We start from the raw sequence: 20,201 nt of genomic DNA on the forward strand, positions 1-20,201 counted from the left end.
AGAACAGCTCTGTTCCTCCTCCTCAAGCCCGGTTTCCTCCCGTCTCCTCCACCCTCACCACAGAACAGCTCTGTTCCTCCTCCTCAAGCCCGGTTTCCTCCCGTCTCCTCCACCCTCACCACAGAACAGCTCTGTTTCTCCTCCTCAAGCCCGGTTTCCTCCCATCACTCCCGTCTCCTCCACCCTCACTGCAGAACAGCTCTCTTTCTCCTCCTCAAGCCCGGTTTCCTCCCGTCTCCTCCACCCTCACTGCAGAACAGCTCTGTTTCTCCTCCTCAAGCCCGGTTTCCTCCCATCACTCCCGTCTCCTCCACCCTCACCACAGAACAGCTCTGTTCCTCCTCCTCAAGCCCGGTTTCCTCCCGTCTCCTCCACCCTCACCACAGAACAGCTCTGTTTCTCCTCCTCAAGCCCGGTTTCCTCCCGTCTCCTCCACCCTCACCACAGAACAGCTCTGTTCCTCCTCCTCAAGCCCGGTTTCCTCCCGTCTCCTCCACCCTCACCACAGAACAGCTCTGTTTCTCCTCCTCAAGCCCGGTTTCCTCCCGTCTCCTCCACCCTCACCACAGAACAGCTCTGTTTCTCCTCCTCAAGCCCGGTTTCCTCCCGTCTCCTCCACCCTCACCACAGAACAGCTCTGTTTCTCCTCCTCAAGCCCGGTTTCCTCCCATCACTCCCGTCTCCTCCACCCTCACCACAGAACAGCTCTGTTTCTCCTCCTCAAGCCCGGTTTCCTCCCATCACTCCCGTCTCCTCCACCCTCACCACAGAACAGCTCTGTTTCTCCTCCTCAAGCCCGGTTTCCTCCCATCACTCCCGTCTCCTCCACCCTCACCACAGAACAGCTCTGTTCCTCCTCCTCAAGCCCAGTTTCCTCCCATCACTCCCGTCTCCTCCACCCTCACTGCAGAACAGCTCTGTTCCTCCTCCTCAAGCCCAGTTTCCTCCCATCACTCCCGTCTCCTCCACCCTCACTGCAGAACAGCTCTGTTTCTCCTCCTCAAGCCCGGTTTCCTCCCATCACTCCCGTCTCCTCCACCCTCACCACAGAACAGCTCTGTTCCTCCTCCTCAAGCCCAGTTTCCTCCCATCACTCCCGTCTCCTCCACCCTCACTGCAGAACAGCTCTGTTTCTCCTCCTCAAGCCCGGTTTCCTCCCATCACTCCCGTCTCCTCCACCCTCACCACAGAACAGCTCTGTTCCTCCTCCTCAAGCCCAGTTTCCTCCCATCACTCCCGTCTCCTCCACCCTCACTGCAGAACAGCTCTGTTCCTCCTCCTCAAGCCCAGTTTCCTCCCATCACTCCCGTCTCCTCCAACCTCACTGCAGAACAGCTCTGTTTCTCCTCCTCAAGCCCAGTTGACTGATAACCAATGTACTGAGTCTCTACCACTACAAACTGTTAGAAAGACTTCATCACGGTGTTACGTAATTCCGGACGGATTCTTGCTTGCTTGAACGCCAATAATTCAGCTACACATGAAATGAGCCAGGGAATCGGTAGAACATCACTCAGAGATGCACAACAAACAGTAAAACATCACTCAGAGATGCACAACAAACAGTAGAACATCACTCAGAGATGCACAACAAACAGTAGAACATCACTCAGAGATGCACAACAAACAGTAGAACATCACTCAGAGATGCACAACAAACAGTATAACATCACTCAGAGATGCACAACAAACAGTAGAACATCACTCAGAGATGCACAACAAACAGTAGAACATCACTCAGAGATGCACAACAAACAGTAGAACATCACTCAGAGATGCACAACAAACAGTAGAACATCACTCAGAGATGCACAACAAACAGTAGAACATCACTCAGAGATGCACAACAAACAGTAAAACATCACTCAGAGATGCACAACAAACAGTAGAACATCACTCAGAGATGCACAACAAACAGTAGAACATCACTCAGAGATGCACAACAAACAGTATAACATCACTCAGAGATGCACAACAAACAGTAGAACATCACTCAGAGATGCACAACAAACAGTAGAACATCACTCAGAGATGCACAACAAACAGTAAAACATCACTCAGAGATGCACAACAAACAGTAGAACATCACTCAGAGATGCACAACAAACAGTAGAACATCACTCAGAGATGCACAACAAACAGTAGAACATCACTCAGAGATGCACAACAAACAGTATAACATTCAAAATGGGGGAAACCTTTTCTTTAAGCAAAATCTGAATAAAAATGTTTGAAATCTTCCAAAATTACTAAGAAACCATCTCTCATTGTATTCATTGGTTACGCCTGTTTGGGAAATAACATGCTCTCATATTTCAAAGTTGTTTGACTGTTCTACTTTTCTACTGTTTTTAGGAACTGTTTTTCCCCACCGACGCATGATTAGGTGTGTGAAGACAGGCCAGACAGACTCAGTTCAGAATGAAAATAAAAGCTTGTCTTCAAAATCCCAGCTCTACTCAGAGAGTACATCTGCAGTACAGTGTTGGATGTTGGATGTGCTGAATCTAGTGAACACCACAGACATATAAAGCCCCCCCCCCCCCCCCCCCCAGCCAAGGCTGTCTGCATATATCTCCTCTATTCATTTCATCAGCCACATGACACTAGCCGGGAGGCTGCTGCCTGTTGGCTGGGTCTCCTCTGTAAACAGTGAAAGACTGGTATGTCTGGAACCAAGAACAATACTACAGAGAATGTCGCACGATTCCTCATGTACACTACGTACTGTAGGGACTAGCAATAGGGTACCATTTGGGATGAACATAGACTTTCTCTATAACAGCTAACTGACGTCTGTTGGACTGTTGGTTTCTTCCAGCCAAAACTAACACAGGAGTAGACTGGATATCAGGATACCCTGCTGAAACTGTTTATACTGCAGATGTGGATGAACGGGAGGATATTCTTACTTACTGTTGGCTGGGTCTGGTGTCTGGGGAGCTTCCAACCAGGGGAAAAGTACAGCTTCCTGGGTAGTTAGATCTGTCTGTATGTCTGTCTCTGGCACTCTGTCTGTACACCAGCCCACATCACTGCACGACACATAACATTGGCAGTACGGTACGGTGTTTCTAAACCATTTCTGTGCCAGTGACTGGTCGAGACTTGGTCTTCCTCTTTTTGTTAATCAGCTCATGTTTAAAACAAATACAATATGTAAAACCACCATGTGGAGATACAACTCACCACTATAACTGTTCCTCTGTCTGGAGATACAACTCACCACTATAACTGTTCCTCTGTCTGGAGATACAACTCACCACTATAACTGTCCCTCTGTCTGGAGATACAACTCACCACTATAACTGTTCCTCTGGAGATACAACTCACCACTCACCTGTTCCCAAGAAAGCTAAGGTAACTGAGCTAAACGACTACCGCCCCGTAGCACTCACATCCGTCATCATGAAGTGCTTTGAGAGACTAGTCAAGGACCATATCACCTCCACCCTACCTGACACCCTAGACCCACTCCAATTTGCTTACCGCCCAAATAGGTCCACAGACGATGCAATCTCAACCACACTGCACACTGCCCTAACCCATCTGGACAAGAGGAATACCTATGTGAGAATGCTGTTCATCGACTACAGCTCGGCATTCAACACCATAGTACCCTCCAAGCTCGTCATCAAGCTCGAGACCCTGGGTCTCGACCCCGCCCTGTGCAACTGGGTACTGGACTTCCTGACGGGCCGCCCCCAGGTGGTGAGGGTAGGCAACAACATCTCCTCCCCGCTGATCCTCAACACTGGGGCCCCACAAGGGTGCGTTCTGAGCCCTCTCCTGTACTCCCTGTTCACCCACGACTGCGTGGCCACGCACGCCTCCAACTCAATCATCAAGTTTGCGGACGACACAACAGTGGTAGGCTTGATTACCAACAACGATGAGACGGCCTACAGGGAGGAGGTGAGGGCCCTCGGAGTGTGGTGTCAGGAAAATAACCTCACACTCAACGTCAACAAAACTAAGAAGATGATTGTGGACTTCAGGAAACAGCAGAGGGAACACCCCCCTATCCACATCGATGGAACAGTAGTGGAGAGGGTAGCAAGTTTTAAGTTCCTCGGCATACACATCACAGACAAACTGAATTGGTCCACTCACACAGACAGCATCGTGAAGAAGGCGCAGCAGCGCCTCTTCAACCTCAGGAGGCTGAAGAAATTCGGCTTGTCACCAAAAGCACTCACAAACTTCTACAGATGCACAATCGAGAGCATCCTGGCGGGCTGTATCACCGCCTGGTATGGCAACTGCACCGCCCTCAACCGTAAGGCTCTCCAGAGGGTAGTGAGGTCTGCACAACGCATCACCGGGGGCAAACTACCTGCCCTCCAGGACACCTACACCACCCGATGTCACAGGAAGGCCATAAAGATCATCAAGGACATCAACCACCCGAGCCACTGCCTGTTCACCCCGCTATCATCCAGAAGGCGAGGTCAGTACAGGTGCATCAAAGCTGGGACCGAGAGACTGAAAAACAGCTTCTATCTCAAGGCCATCAGACTGTTAAACAGCCACCACTAACACTGAGTGGCTGCTGCCAACACACTGACACTGACTCAACTCCAGCCACTTTAATAATGGGAATTGATGGGAAATGACGTAAATATATCACTAGCCACTTTAAACAATGCTACCTTATATAAATGTTACTTACCCTACATTATTCATCTCATATGCATACGTATATACTGTACTCTATATCATTGACGGTATCCTTATGTAATACATGTATCACTAGCCACTTTATACTATACTATGCCACTTTGTTTACATACTCATCTCATTTGTACATACTGTACTTGATACCATCTACTGTATCTTGCCTATGCTGCTCTGTACCATCACTCATTCATATATCCTTATGTACATATTCTTTATCCCCTTACACTGTGTACAAGACAGTAGTTTTGGAATTGTTAGTTAGATTACTTGTTATTACTGCATTGTCGGAACTAGAAGCACAAGCATTTCGCTACACTCGCACTAACATCTGCTAACCATGTGTATGTGACAAATAAAATTTGATTTGATTTGATTTGATTTAACTGTTCCTCTGGAGATACAACTCACCACTATAACTGTTCCTCTGTCTGGAGATACAACTCACCACTATAACTGTTCCCCTGTCTGGAGATACAACTCACCACTATAACTGTTCTTCTGTCTGGAGATACAACTCACCACTATAACTGTTCCTCTGTCTGGAGATACAACTCACCACTATAACTGTCCCTCTGTCTGGAGATACAACTCACCACTATAACTGTTCCTCTGGAGATACAACTCACCACTATAACTGTTCCTCTGGAAATACAACTCACCACTATAACTGTTCCTCTGTCTGGAGATACAACTCACCACTATAACTGTTCCTCTGTCTGGAGATACAACTCACCACTACAACTGTTCCTCTGGAGATACAACTCACCACTATAACTGTTCCTCTGGAGATACAACTCACCACTATAACTGTTCCTCTGTCTGGAGATACAACTCACCACTAGAACTGTTCCTCTGTCTGGAGATACAACTCACCACTATAACTGTTCCTCTGGAAATACAACTCACCACTATAACTGTTCCTCTGTCTGTAGATACAACTCACCACTAGAACTGTTCCTCTGTCTGGAGATACAACTCACCACTATAACTGTTCCTCTGGAAATACAACTCACCACTAGAACTGTTCCTCTGTCTGTAGATACAACTCACCACTAGAACTGTTCCTCTGTCTGGAGATACAACTCACCACTATAACTGTTCCTCTGGAAATACAACTCACCACTATAACTGTTCCTCTGGAGATACAACTCACCACTATAACTGTTCCTCTGTCTGGAGATACAACTCACCACTATAACTGTTCCTCTGGAAATACAGCTCACCACTATAACTGTTCCTCTGTCTGGAGATACAACTCACCACTATAACTGTTCCTCTGTCTGGAGATACAACTCACCACTATAACTGTTCCTCTGGAAATACAACTCACCACTATGACTGTTCCTCTGTCTGTAGATACAACTCACCACTATAACTGTTCCTCTGTCTGGAGATACAACTCACCACTATAACTGTTCCTCTGGAAATACAACTCACTACTATAACTGTTCCTCTGGAAATACAACTCACCACTATAACTGTTCCTCTGGAGATACAACTCACCACTATAACTGTTCCTCTGGAAATACAACTCACCACTACAACTGTTCCTCTTCCTTAGCCATTTTGTTTTCCTCCCAGTTGTGCTGTCTATCTGCCTCAGCATCTTCACTGCTGTCACTGTACTTCTTGTTCTCTGTCTGTCTGCCTGTCTGCTTATAAAGGGCAATTCCACCACTTTCAATCTCATTTTCATTATCCAGTACCATACCAGTGTCTACATACTGTGAAAACGGTACATTTCTTTTGTAGAAAAATAAATAAAGTAATGACATCATGACATAAAGTAATGACATCATGACATAAAGTAATGACGTCATGACATAAAGTAATGACATCATCAAAAGTTTAAACATGTTTAAAAAAAGTGATTTTAAAACACTATGAGACTCACAATGACGTGGGGAGCAAGGAAATTCCATCCTTCTGGATACTAAAAAAAAATCACTGCTTGTGCCCTCCCGAATGGTGAAGCGGTCTAAGGCACTGCATCGCCGTGTAGAAATGTGAATACAGTCTAGGCTGCGATCCCAAGCTGTGTCCCAGCCGACCGTGACTGAGAGTCCCATAGGGCGGTGAACAATTGGCCCAGCGTTTTTCCAGGTTAGCGGAGGGTTTGACCGAGGGGCTTTAATTGGCTCATTGTGCTCTAGTGACTCCTTGTGGTGGGCCGGGCGCCTGCAAGCTGACCTCGGTCATCAATTGAATGTTTTTTCCTCCAATACATTGGTGCAGCTGGCTTCCGGGTTAAGCAAGCATGTGTTAAGAAACAGCGTGGCTTGGCGGTCTTGTTCAGAGTACGCACAACTCAACCTTCACCTCTCCCGAGCGTGTTGGGGAGTTACAGCAATAAGACAGGATCGCAATTGGTTCTCACGAAATTGGGGAGAAAAAGAGGGTCAATTATAAAAAATTATAAAAAAACACCATTAAAAACCCTATGTTTTACATTTAATCATACCCTGTGATGTCACAGAGCACTTTTTAACTACAGATCATAGAAACATACATTTTTCACATATGTAGACACTGGTATTGTGCTAATGAATATGAGGTTGAAAAGTGGTGGAATTGCAATTTGAGCCTTGTTGTTGTTATTAAAACCAAGCTAATGACTTAGAGCCTGTCATATGTGTTCCCTTAAATCAGCACCTACCCTAAGTGTTCATTACTATTACAGGAGTCCAGTCTATCATATTGTGCTGAATTATCACCTACCCTATTAATCACTATTACAGGGCTCCAGACTAACACGTACCCCTGAATCATCACCTACCCTAAGTGTTCATTACTATTACAAGGCTCCAGACTAACATGTACCCCTGAATCATCACCTACCGTAAGTGTTCATTAAATTAAATCAAACTTTATTTGTCACATGCGCCGACTACAACAAGTGTAGACTGTGTAATGCTTAATTACTTTTTTGGGGTGGTAGGTAGCCTAGTGGTTAGAGCGTTGGGCCAGTAACCAACAGGTGGCTGCATCAAATCCCCGACCTGACAAGGTAGAAATCTGTCGTTCTGCCCCTCAACAAGGCAGTTAAACCCACTGTTTACCGGTAGGCCGTCATTGTAAATAATAATTTGTTCTAATTGACTGACTTGCCAAGTTAAATAAAGGGTAAATAAAAAAAAGTCAAGCCCTTAACCAACAGTGCCGTTCAAGAAGAGTTGAGGAAATATTTACCAACTAATGTAAATAAAAAAAATAAAATAAGTAACACAATAACAGTTGCTACAGACCGGCTTCGTGAGACGCACTTAACTCTCTTTCTGATGTCCTGCACAAGTTAAATGACTCTGAATTCATTATTTTAGGTAGATTTGAACAGGTACATACTTACATCTGTATCGGACTCTTTTAAAAGAACTGTGTGACTCTCTGGATCTCACACAATTAATTAATGCCCCTTCAAGACTGAATCCCAAAGCACCTAACAAATAAATGCTTTTGGACATTCTTCTAACGAATACCCCTCACAAATACACATTGCCTGGGCAATTCTGTAATGATGTCAATGATCACTGTGGAATTGCTTGTTTTAGAAAAACAAAAATGACCAAAGCCAAACTCTGTTATATTTTTAAAATACATTTTAGAAAGTTTGATGAGTTCTTACATGATCTGTACTATAATATTTACAGAGTAAGTCTGATTCCTGATGTTGACATTGCCTGGGACTATTTTTTAATGAATTTTTTTGTCAATTTGTGATAAGCATGCCCCCGTGATGAAATTTAGAATCAGTGGAAGGGACAATCCCTGGTTTTTAGATAACTTGGCAGAATTAATTAGAAAGAGAGATATCGCTTGGGATCAAGCTAGACATACAAATGCTTCTGTTGACTGGGCATCCTTCAGAGCGCTAAGAAAACAAATGCACAGGATTGATCAGGAAGTACAAACCAGATTTCTATCTAAAAGCAGTCACAGAGAACCTAAACAACCCTACCAACCCTACCAAGTTCTGGAAGCTAATCAGATCAGTGTCAGGATCTAATGTATCCTCTGGCCTTCCTGACCATTTAATGAGGGATTCTAATGAAGTGAAGGATAACGCCCATATTGTAGGGATTTTTAACAAGCACTTCATATCTGCTGGTTCAGGTGTTGATAATGGTGGGGCCCAGGCCTCTAATGTATGCTCTGTTACAGTCAACTATGATGTACAGTTGAAGTAGGAAGTTTACATACACCTTAGCCAAATACAATTTCACAATTTCCGACATTTAATCCAAGTAAAAATTCCCGGTCTTAGGTTAGTTAGGATCACCACTTTATTTTAAGAATGTGAAATGTCAGAATAATAGTAGAGAGCTTCAGCTTTTATTTATTTTATCACATTCCCAGTGGGTCAGAAGTTTACATACACTCAATTAGTATTTGTTAGCATTGCCTTAAATTGTTTAACTTGGGTCAAACGTTTCTGGTAGCCTTCCACAAGCTTCCCACAATAAGTTGGGTGAATTTTGGCCCATTCCTCCTGACAGAACTGGTGTAACTGAGTCAGGTTTGTAGGCCTCCTTTCTCACACACGCTTTTTCAGTTTTGCCTACAATTTTTTTATAGGATTTTGTATTTATTTTGTATTTTATTTCACCTTTATTTAACCAGGTAAGCTAGTTGCGAATAAGTTCTCATTTACAACTGTGACCTGGCCAAGATAAAGATTAGCAGTGCGACACAAACAACAACACAAAGTTACACATGGAATAAACAAGCGTACAGTCAATAACACAATAGAAAAAAAAGTCTATATACAGTGAGTGCAAATGGCGTGAGGAATTAGGCAATAAATAGGCCATAGTAGCGGAGTAATTACAATTTAGCAAATTAACACTGGAGTGATAGCTGAGCACATGGTGATGTGCAAGTAGAAGTACTGGTGTGCAAAAGAGCAGAAAAGTAAATAAAACAAATATGGGGATGAGGTAGTTATATAGGGTGGGCTATTTACAGATGGGCTATGTACAGCTGCAGCGATCGGTTGGCTGCTCAGATAGCAGATGTTTAAAGTTAGTGAGGGAAATATAAGTCTCCAGCTTCAGGGATTTTTGCAAATCGTTCCAGTCATTGGCAGCAGAGAACTGGAAGGAAAAGCGGCCAAAGGAGGTATTGGCTTTGGGGACGACCAGTGAGATATACCTGCTGGAGCGCATGCTACGGGTGGGTGTTTTTATTGTAACCAGTGCGCTGAGATAAGGTGAAGCTTTACCTAGCATAGACTTAAAGATGACCTGGAGCCAGTGGATCTGGCGCCGAGTATGTAGTGAGGGCCAGCCGACTAGAGCATACAGGCTGCAGTGGTGGGTGGTATAAGGGGCTTTGGTGACAAAACGGATGGCATTGTGATAGACTGCATCTAGTTTGCTGAGTAGAGTATTGGAAGATATTTTGTAAATGACATCGCCGAAGTCGAGGATCGGTAGGATAGTAAGTTTTACGAGGGTATGTTTGGCGGCGTGAGTGAAGGAGGCTTTGTTTGCGAAATAGGAAGGCGATTCTAGATTTAATTTTGGATTGCAGATGTTTAATATGAATCTGGAAGGAGAGTTTACAGCCTAGCCAGACATCTAGGTAGTTGTAGTTGTCCACATATTCTAAGTCAGAACGGTCCAGAGTAGTGATTCTAGTCGGGTGGGTGTGGGCAGCGAATGGTTGAAGAGCAAACATTTGGTTTTACTAGCATTAAAGAGCAGTTGGAGGCCACGGAAGGAGTGTTGTATGGCATTGAAGCTCGTTCAGAGATTAGTTAACACAGTGCCCAAAGAAGGGCCAGATGTATACAGAATGTTGTCGTCTGCGTAGAGGCGGATCAGGGAATCATGTCGCAAGAGCGACATTGTTGATATATACAGAGTATAGAATCGGCACAAGAACTGAAGTGATCGCGGAGATTCTGATTGAATACAGCAGAGGTGTATTTGGAGAGCAAGTTGGTCAGGATAATATCTATGAGGGTGCCCATGTTTACGGATTTAGGGTTGTACCTGGTGGGTTCCTTGATAATTTGTGTGAGATTGAGGGCATCTAGCTTAGATTGTAGGACTGCCGGGGTGTTAAGCATATCAAAGTGTAGGTCACTTAACAGAACAAACTCTGAAGATAGATGGGGGGCAATCAATTCACATATGGTGTCCAGGGCACAGCTTGGAGCTGAGGGGTGTCTATAACAGGAAACAACAGTTAGAGACCAATTTCTGGAGAGATTCATTTTTTAAATTAGAAACTCGATCTGTTTGGGCATAGACCTGGAATGTATGACGGAACTTTGCAGACTATCTCTGGAGTAGATGTCAACTCCTCCCCCTTTGGCAGTTCTATCTTGACGGAAAATGTTGTAGTTGTGTATGGAAATCTCAGAATTTTTGGTGGCCTTCCTGAGCCAGGATTCAGACATGGAAATGACATCAGGGTTGGCGGAGTGTGCTAAAGCAGTGAGCAAAACAAACTTAGGGAGGAGGCTTCTGATGTTAACATGCATGAAACCAAGGCTTTTTCGGGTTACAGAAGTCAACAAATGAGAGTGCCTGGGGATACACAGGGCCTGGGTTAACCTCTACATCACCAGGGGAACAGAGGAGGAGTAGGATAAGGGTACGGCTAAAGGCTATCAAAACTGGTTGTCTAGTGCGTTGGGGACAGAGAATAAAATGAGCAGATTTCTGGGCGTGGAAGAATAGATTCAGGGCACAATGTACAGACAGGGGTATGGTGGGGTGTGGGTACAGTGGAGGTAGACCCAGGCACCGAGTGATGATGGGCTAGTTATGCTAGTTATGCTGGTTGAGGTCACCACATGTGTGGGAGTTGAGACAAAGGAAGTATCTGAGGCCTGTTGAGTGGGACTAGGGGCTCCGCAGTAAACTAAAACAATGATAACTATCATAAACAACAGTGTACAAGGCATATTGACATTTGAGGCAGACAAAGCGAGACATAAAGCAATCACAGGTGTTGATTGGGAGAGCTAGAGAAGACAACAACGGGTAAGACAACAACAGCTATTGATCTAAGACAACAACAACAGGTAAAAGGTGATGAATGGGCAGAGAGGGTCGGTTAACTACACACAGGGCCTGAGTTCGAGGCTGGGGCCGACAGATAATCAAAAAAGAAACAAAATGGAGTATCGTGATTAATGTACAGTCCAGCAGGCAGCAGCTATGTAGCCATGTGATCATTGGGTCCAGTGAACAGCAATAGATGGAACATGGAAGCCACGGGCAGTCGTTACTACGCTAGAAAGCGGGAGACACAGCGTTTAAAGTTAGCAGGCCGGGGTAAGTTGAAGCTTCTGCGTCGACGTTCGGCAAAGGCCGGTTGAGGGCACAGCAGATGGAGTTACGTCGGCGGACCAGTTGTGGTGGTACGGCGGGGCGCCGTGTCGACAAAGGGTCCGGGCCAGATGGCAAAAGAGTAGAAATAGTAGTAGTAATTTCGTTTGCTAGCCGGGAGATGCGCCTGGCTCGCGGCTAACTGCTGCTAGCTTCGGGGCAGGGGTGTTAGCCACTATAGCTACTCGGTAGCAGCTAGCTAGCAGTGATGATCCAATACAAAGGTCCAGAGCTTACGGCAAGGATCTGGTGGACTAGTGGATTCTAGCGGTGTTGGGGTAGAGTCCTGGAGTAATCACAGAGTAGGCCGGGAGGTGGGCCTGGCTCAGGGCTAGCTTCGGGGCTGGGTCACTCGGAGGCAGCTGTGATGATCAGGAGTAATGGTCCAGGGTTTACGGCAGGAATCTGGCGTTGTAGTGGAGAAAACAGTCCGATACTGGCAGGCTGGCAAGTATTAATTAACCAGGCTACAAAAAACAGCTGGTGTCTGTGCGGAAGGTAAAGGGCACTAGCAGTGGCTAACAATGACTAAATAGCTAGTAGCTAATTAGCTGGTTAGCTTCTGATGGCTAGCTGCTGATGGAGGTTCTGGCTATAAGGTCTAAAAAATAGCAGATCCGTGTCACATTGGGTGAGGCGGGTTACCGGAAGGTATATTTAATTTAAAAATGGAAAAGAGATTGAAAATAAATTAAAATACATACAAAAAAGACTAAAAGTACAAAAAGTAAATGAGAGGACGACAAACCACATCTGCACTGCTACGCCATCTTGGGTTTAAGTTCAGGGCTTTGTGACGGACACTCCAATATCTTGACTTTGTTGTCCTTCAGCCATTTTGCCACAACTTTGGAAGTATGCTTGGGATCATTGTCCATTTGGAAGACCATTTGCGACCAAGCTTTAACTTCCTGACTGATGTCTTGAGATGTTGCTTCAATGTATCCACATAATTTTCCTGCCTCATGATGCCATCTATTTTGTGAAGTGCACCAGACCCTCCTGCAGCAAAGCCTCACCTCAACATGATGCTGCCACCCCCATGCTTCACGGTTGGGATGGTGTTCTTTGGCTTGCAAGCATCCCCCTTTTTCCTCCTAACACAATGATGGTCATTATGGCCAAACAGTTCTATTTTTGTTTCATCCGACCAGAGGACATTTCTCCAAAAAGTACAATCTTTGTCCCCATGTGCAGTCTGGCTTTTATGGCGGTTTTGGAGCAGTGGCTTCTTCCTTGCTGAATGGCCTTTCAGATTATGTCAATATAGGACTCGTTTTTCTGTGGATATAGATACTTTTGTACCTTTTTCCTCCAGCATCTTCACAAGGTCCTTTGCTGTTGTTCTGGGATTGATTTGCACCTTTTGCACCAAAGGAAGTTCATCTCCAGGAGACAGAGCATGTCTCCTTTCTGAGCGGTATGATGGCTGCGTGGTCCCATGGTGTTTATACTTGCGAACTATTGTTTGTACAGATGAACGTGGTACCTTCAGGCGTTTGGAAATTGCTCCCAAGGATGAACCAGAATTGTGGAGGTCTACAATTTTTTTCCTGAGGTCTTGGCTGATTTATTTTGATTTTCCCATGATGTCAAGCAAAGAGGCACTGAGTTTGAAGGTAGGCCTTGAAATACATCCACAGGTACACCTCCAATTGACTCAAATTGTGTCAATTAGCCTATCAAAAGCTTCTAAAGCCATGACATAATTTTCTGGAATTTTCCAAGCTGTTTAAAGGCACAGTCAACTTAGTGTATGTAAACTTCTGACCCACTGGAACTGTGATACAGTGAATTGGAAGTGAAATAATCTGTCTGTAAACAATTGTTGGAAAAATTACTTGTGTCACAAAGTAGAAGTCCTAAACGACTTGCAAGTCCTAACCAACTTGCCAAAACTATAGTTTGTTAGCAAGAAATTTGTGGAGTGGTTGAAAAACGTGTTTTAATGACTCCAACCTAAGTGTATGTAAACTTCCGACCCAACTAAAAAATAGTCCAGCCGACCTCGCCCCTGCAGCCTCTGTTTGCCTGCCTGCCTACCTAACTACCTGCCTGCCTGCCTGCCTGCCTGCCTGTCTGTCTGTCTGTCTGTCTGTCTGTCTGTCTGTCTGTCCGCCCGCCCGCCTGCCTGCCTCTGTCTACCTGTCTGTCTGTCTGTCTGTCTGTCTGTCTGTCTGTCTGTCTGTCTGTCTGTCTGTCTGTCTGCCTGCCTGCCTGCCTGCCTCTGTCTACCTGTCTGTCTGTCTGTCTGTCTGTCTGTCTGTCTGTCTGTCTGTCTGTCTGTCTGTCTGTCTGTCTACCTGTCTGTCTGTCTGCCTGCCTGCCTGCCTCTGTCTGTCTGTCTGTCTGTCTGTCTGTCTGTCTGTCTGTCTGTCTGTCTGTCTGTCTGTCTGTCCGTCTGTCTGTCTGCCTGCCTGCCTGCCTCTGTCTACCTGTCTGTCTGTCCTGAACAGCAGCTGGGTGTTAACACACTGGGTTTGATAATAGACGTGATGTTTGTTTCTCCTTACCCCTGGGCATTCAGTTCTGGAAAACTAACTCCATGATGCTGTGTAATGATGGTCACAGCTTAGAATGTGTGCAACATACAACAAATTGTTTTGGGATTTTGGGAGGGTTCAATCAAATCAAATTGTATTTGTCACATGCACCGAATACAACAGGTAGACCTTACCGTGAAATGCTTACTTACAGGCCCTTAACCAACAGTGCAGTTCAAGTAATAGTGTTAAGAAAATATTTACTAAATAAAATAAAGTAAAAAGTAACACAGTAGAATGACATAACAGTAACGAGGCTACTATATACAGGGAGCCCGGTACCGAGTAAATGTGTGGGGGTACAGGTTAGTGAGGTAATAAATGTGTGGGGGTACAGGTTAGTGAGGTAATAAATGTGTGGGGGTACAGGTTTGTGAGGTAATAAATGTGTGGGGGTACAGGTTTGTGAGGTAATAAATGTGTGGGGGTACAGGTTTGTGAGGTAATAAATGTGTGGGGGTACAGGTTAGTGAGGTAATAAATGTGTGGGGGTACAGGTTAGTGAGGTAATAAATGTGTGGGGGTACTGGTCAGTGAGGTAATAAATGTGTGGGGGTACAGGTTAGTGAGGTAATAAATGTGTGGGGGTACAGGTTAGTGAGGTAATAAATGTGTGGGGGTACAGGTTAGTGAGGTAATAAATGTGTGGGGGTACAGGTTTGTGAGGTAATAAATGTGTGGGGGTACAGGTTAGTGAGGTAATAAATGTGTGGGGGTACAGGTTTGTGAGGTAATAAATGTGTGGGGGTACAGGTTAGTGAGGTAATAAATGTGTGGGGGTACAGGTTAGTGAGGTAATAAATGTGTGGGGGTACTGGTTAGTGAGGTAATTTGTACATGTTGGTAAGGGTAAAGGGTAAATACATAGATGATCAACAGTGAGTAGCGGCAGTGTAAAAACAAAGTGTGGGAGGGGGGGGGGGCAATGTAAATAGTTTGGGTGGCCAGCAGTCTTATAGCTTGGGGGGTAGAAGCCTTCTCAGCGCTCCGGTACCGCTTGCCGTGCGGCAGCAGAGGGAACAGTCTATGACTTGGGTGACCGGAGAAGAGGTCATTATACAGATGTGTAACCACTCATACACCACCAGACTAACACACAGACAGAATTCCTGACTGGTCCTCCTCACTCATGACTTCATTCATCTGCCGTATGGGGCGGCAGGGTAGCCTAGTGGTTAGAGCGTTGGACTAGTAGCAGGAAGGTTGCAAGTTCAAACCCTCTGTCATTCTGCCCCTGAACAAGGCAGTTAACCCACTGTTCCTAGGCCGTCATTGTAAATAAGAATTTGTTCTTAACTGACTTGCCCGGTTAAATAAATAAATTTTAAAAAATTAAAAATTCAGACGTGTGCCTGATGTATAGTCTCCCGGTTTATTAACTGAGCCAGTGTTTATTAAATTCTGTATGTTGGTCGAGGTGCCTGCCTGCCAGTTCTATAAGTCGCCCAGGCCCATGTTATGCCAGGTGGACATTTCCTCTCCCTCTCTGTCTCTCACTCTCCCTGTCTTGTGTCTCTCTATCTCTGTCCCGACTGTCCTTCCTGCCAACAACATCTGGGTTGATGTAATGATGTCTGAGTGATGTTAAGCAGAAGGGGCCAACCTGGCCCATAGTTGTAGCCGTAATGTATATTATGGAGGAACTGGACCCTCTCTCTGTTTGTCTGAGCTGTAGGATACCGTCCGTAGCTCTGATGTATATTATGTCTGAATTGGACCCTCTTTCTGTTTGTCTGAGCTGTAGGATACCGGTCGTAGCTCTGATGTATATTATGTCTGAATTGGACCCTCTTTCTGTTTGTCTGAGCTGTAGGATACCGGTCGTAGCTCTGATGTATATTATGGAGGAACTGGACCCTCTCTCTGTTTGTCTGAGCTGTAGGATACCGTCCGTAGCTCTGATGTATATTATGTCTGAATTGGACCCTCTTTCTGTTTGTCTGAGCTGTAGGATACCGTCCGTAGCTCTGATGTATATTATGGCTGAATTGGACCCTCTCTCTGTTTGTCTGAGCTGTAGGATACCGGCCGTAGCTCTGATGTATATTATGTCTGAACTGGACCCTCTCTCTGTTTGTCTGAGCTGTAGGATACCGTCCGTAGCTCTGATGTATATTATGTCTGAATTGGACCCTCTCTCTGTTTGTCTGAGCTGTAGGATACCGGTCGTAGCTCTGATGTATATTATGTCTGAATTGGACCCTCTTTCTGTTTGTCTGAGCTGTAGGATACCGGTCGTAGCTCTGATGTATATTATGGAGGAACTGGACCCTCTTTCTGTTTGTCTGAGCTGTAGGATACCGTCCGTAGCTCTGATGTATATTATGGCTGAACTGGACCCTCTTTCTGTTTGTCTGAGCTGTAGGATACCGTCCGTAGCTCTGATGTATATTATGGAGGAACTGGACCCTCTTTCTGTTTGTCTGAGCTGTAGGATACCGTCCGTAGCTCTGATGTATATTATGTCTGAATTGGACCCTCTTTCTGTTTGTCTGAGCTGTAGGATACCGTCCGTAGCTCTGATGTATATTATGTCTGAATTGGACCCTCTTTCTGTTTGTCTGAGCTGTAGGATACCGGTCGTAGCTCTGATGTATATTATGGCTGAACTCAGCAATATTTCTCGTCTCAACGAGATGACAGAGTAATTGTGGAATTTCTCTTCTCAGTGCCTAAACCAACCTGCCTGGGGAGGCCAACCCCGGGCCCCGGTTTCCTGGACCCAGGTATGCACAGCACATCGCAGTCCAGCGCACTCTCCCTCTACAGCTGCCTCAGCCCATGCTCACGTGGCCCAAATATCTCGCCAAACCTTAACACCCGTTCCCCACACTACCCACCTACGTGCAGATGCAGCGGGGGAATGTCTGTGTTTACCAGAGCATTTCTACTGGATCAGTAGCATGACTCAGAGAGGAGCTAGCAGAGAACTTACTCTGAAACATGTAGCTGCCAGTTAGCTAGGCTACAGACTGTTCCTCATTGGTATTTGCTAAGCAACAGCAACAGTTACTAACCACGCTACAGTATAACAAGTAGAATGAGCTTTGGGCTTCTCAATGTTCTTCTCTCTGTCTGTTCTACCTGTATTTGGCCCAATATGGCATTATGTCTCAGAGTCTGTGTCCCAGATGGCATTCTATTTCCTATACAGTGAGTGGACAAAACATTAGGAACACCTTCCAAATATTGAAATGGACCCTCTTCTGCCCTCAGAACAGCCTCAATTCGTCAAGGCATGGACTCTACAAGGTGTTGAAAGCGTTCCACAGGGATGCTGGCCCACGTTGACTCCAATGCTTCCCACAGTTGTCAAGTTGGCTGGATGTCCTTTGGGTGGTGGACCATTCTTTATACACACAGGAAACTGTTGAGCGTGAAAAATCCCGCAGCATTGCAGTCCTTGACACACTCAAACTAGTGCTCCTGGCACCTACTACCACATCCCATTCAAAGGCACTTAAATCTTTGGTCTGGCCCATTCACTCTCTGAACGGCACACATACGTAATCCATGTCTCAGTTGTCCCAAGGCTTAAAACTCCTTTTTTAACCCCTTCATCTATACTGATTGAATTTGATATATCAGGTGACATCCGTAATGGGTCACAGCTTATACATGGATTCACTTGGTCAGTCTATGTCATGGAAAGAACAGGCGTTCCTAATGTTTTGTCCACTCCCTATTGGCCCTAGTTAAAAGTAGTTCACTATATGGGGAATAAGATCGCATTTGGGACGCACAGAGACTGATATCCTTCCTGCCAACAACATCTGGGTTGATGTAATGATGTCTGAGTGATGTTAAGCAGAAGGGGCCAACCTGGCGTTTCCATCTCCATCTACTGTAGTAGCGCTGAAGTCCCTAGCCAGGAGGAGCTGGACGCTCCTGATGTCTGAACTAGCTGCTACCGTCCGTCTGCATGCTGCATGGCTCACAGCTGAGCAAACAGCCACCGTCTTCTCTTCTACATGGCATGTTTGAAATCACAGGGCCTCTCTAGAAGACCTGGGTAGAGTAGGAAACAAAGCTTTGTAGCATCTAATGTTTTTATTTAAACAGTTGACGTGTTCAACGGTTGATTCTCTAGTCCTACTGACTAGTCCTGTTTCTGTTGACCACAAAAGTAGAAAGTCTGTACCTCCACAACAGAGTGGAGATTGTCACTGACTGTGTGTAAATATTGGGCTGGAATTCCTAGACAGACGGGATGGAGTGGAGTTGATTAAAGAGGAAGAGGATTTTCCAGTCAGACTCTTTCAATAACATAGACAATCTATTCTGGCATAGACACACATTAGAGTCTTCCAGTGTAAACCAGTTCATCTTAGATGTTTGCTGTTCTTTTACAACAGAGTCTATGTCTTCTGGTTTCTTCGTATATATTTATCTTATTGAATGCAGGTAGTGTTCTCAAATCTTGATTCAATATTCAAAAACTTTTCAGTGACAAAATGTGTTATAAATAGCTTTGTACGTAATGACTTTCCAACTCAAACCAACCCATGGCTGTATAACAACCTCTGACCTCCGTCTCCACATAGGCCTGTCAGCAAACAAACTGTCAAGGCACAGCAGCTCTCCTCTGTGTTTGTGAAATCTGGTGTTCGATGGCTCAGCCTCTCTTAAGACCAGGCACAATCTGCACCACACGTAGTCCACTCCCAGCAGTCTTCATTCAACAGGTGGGTTGAGTCTTTTAATGTAGTGTGAAAATAACCATTAAAAACAAACAGGAAAGATTTTCTGTGCAAAATGTCCAAATGACATCAGTTTGACGGGTTGTAAGGAAATAGGAAAGCTGTGAAAACAACCCAAAGTGTTTCTGATAAGATTTCAGTTCGGCTTGGGTGCATATTTTATGTGGTTAAAATACGATGTGCTTTTATGATGCTGATAGAGACAGCACCTCTACAGGCGGTAGCCTATCTAACTGCTCATTCTCATTCGCTCAAGATGCTGAAAGAAAGAAATCCTGTTTCTCCACTCCTGTTCCCGAGTCAAAATGTTGCCTACATTTGATGTATCTTTTTTACTGCCGGAATTTGCGTAATTCTGCTGGAGGACAAAGGAAAACTCCACCCAAAAAAACGCTCTTTTGGTATTTGTTTCATTAGATCCATTGCTGTTTTGCATCATGTGATTCAGAATGCATCATATGGGGATGATTTCTGTATTTTGAAAGCGACATATCTTGAAAACTTGATTGTTGACAAACAAAACATTTTGGGACTATGTCAACAATGGACTAATGAAACAAATACCAAACGATAGTTTTTTGGGGGGGTTGGAATTTTCCTTTTAATATTTTAGGCTATGTGAGAGGCTATAGACCGACAGTCAGTTTCCATTTAACCCATCTCAACAGTATGCTACAGTTCCCTTGATGTGCTATAGGCCTATTTGAAGTCCCCGTCTTGTGACTTGAGAGTTTGTTTAGTGTATCTCAATCATCACACATAACCTAGCTATCATCCTCTTCTACCACTTCACTTAATCGTTCCCAAACGTTACTCGTCTGGTCCTCCCTTCTCTTTATTTTCAACTCTCCATTTCGCAGCCTTTCTCTTATTGAATTCAACTCTGACATTTTCCCTTTTTTTCCTCCGTGGATCAACGCTAAACTTTTGCTGCCTGT

The sequence above is a fragment of the Oncorhynchus mykiss genome, chromosome 8 (assembly GCF_057628025.1).
Source record: "Oncorhynchus mykiss isolate SJ-2025 chromosome 8, ASM5762802v1, whole genome shotgun sequence".
NCBI lineage: Eukaryota > Metazoa > Chordata > Actinopteri > Salmoniformes > Salmonidae > Oncorhynchus > Oncorhynchus mykiss.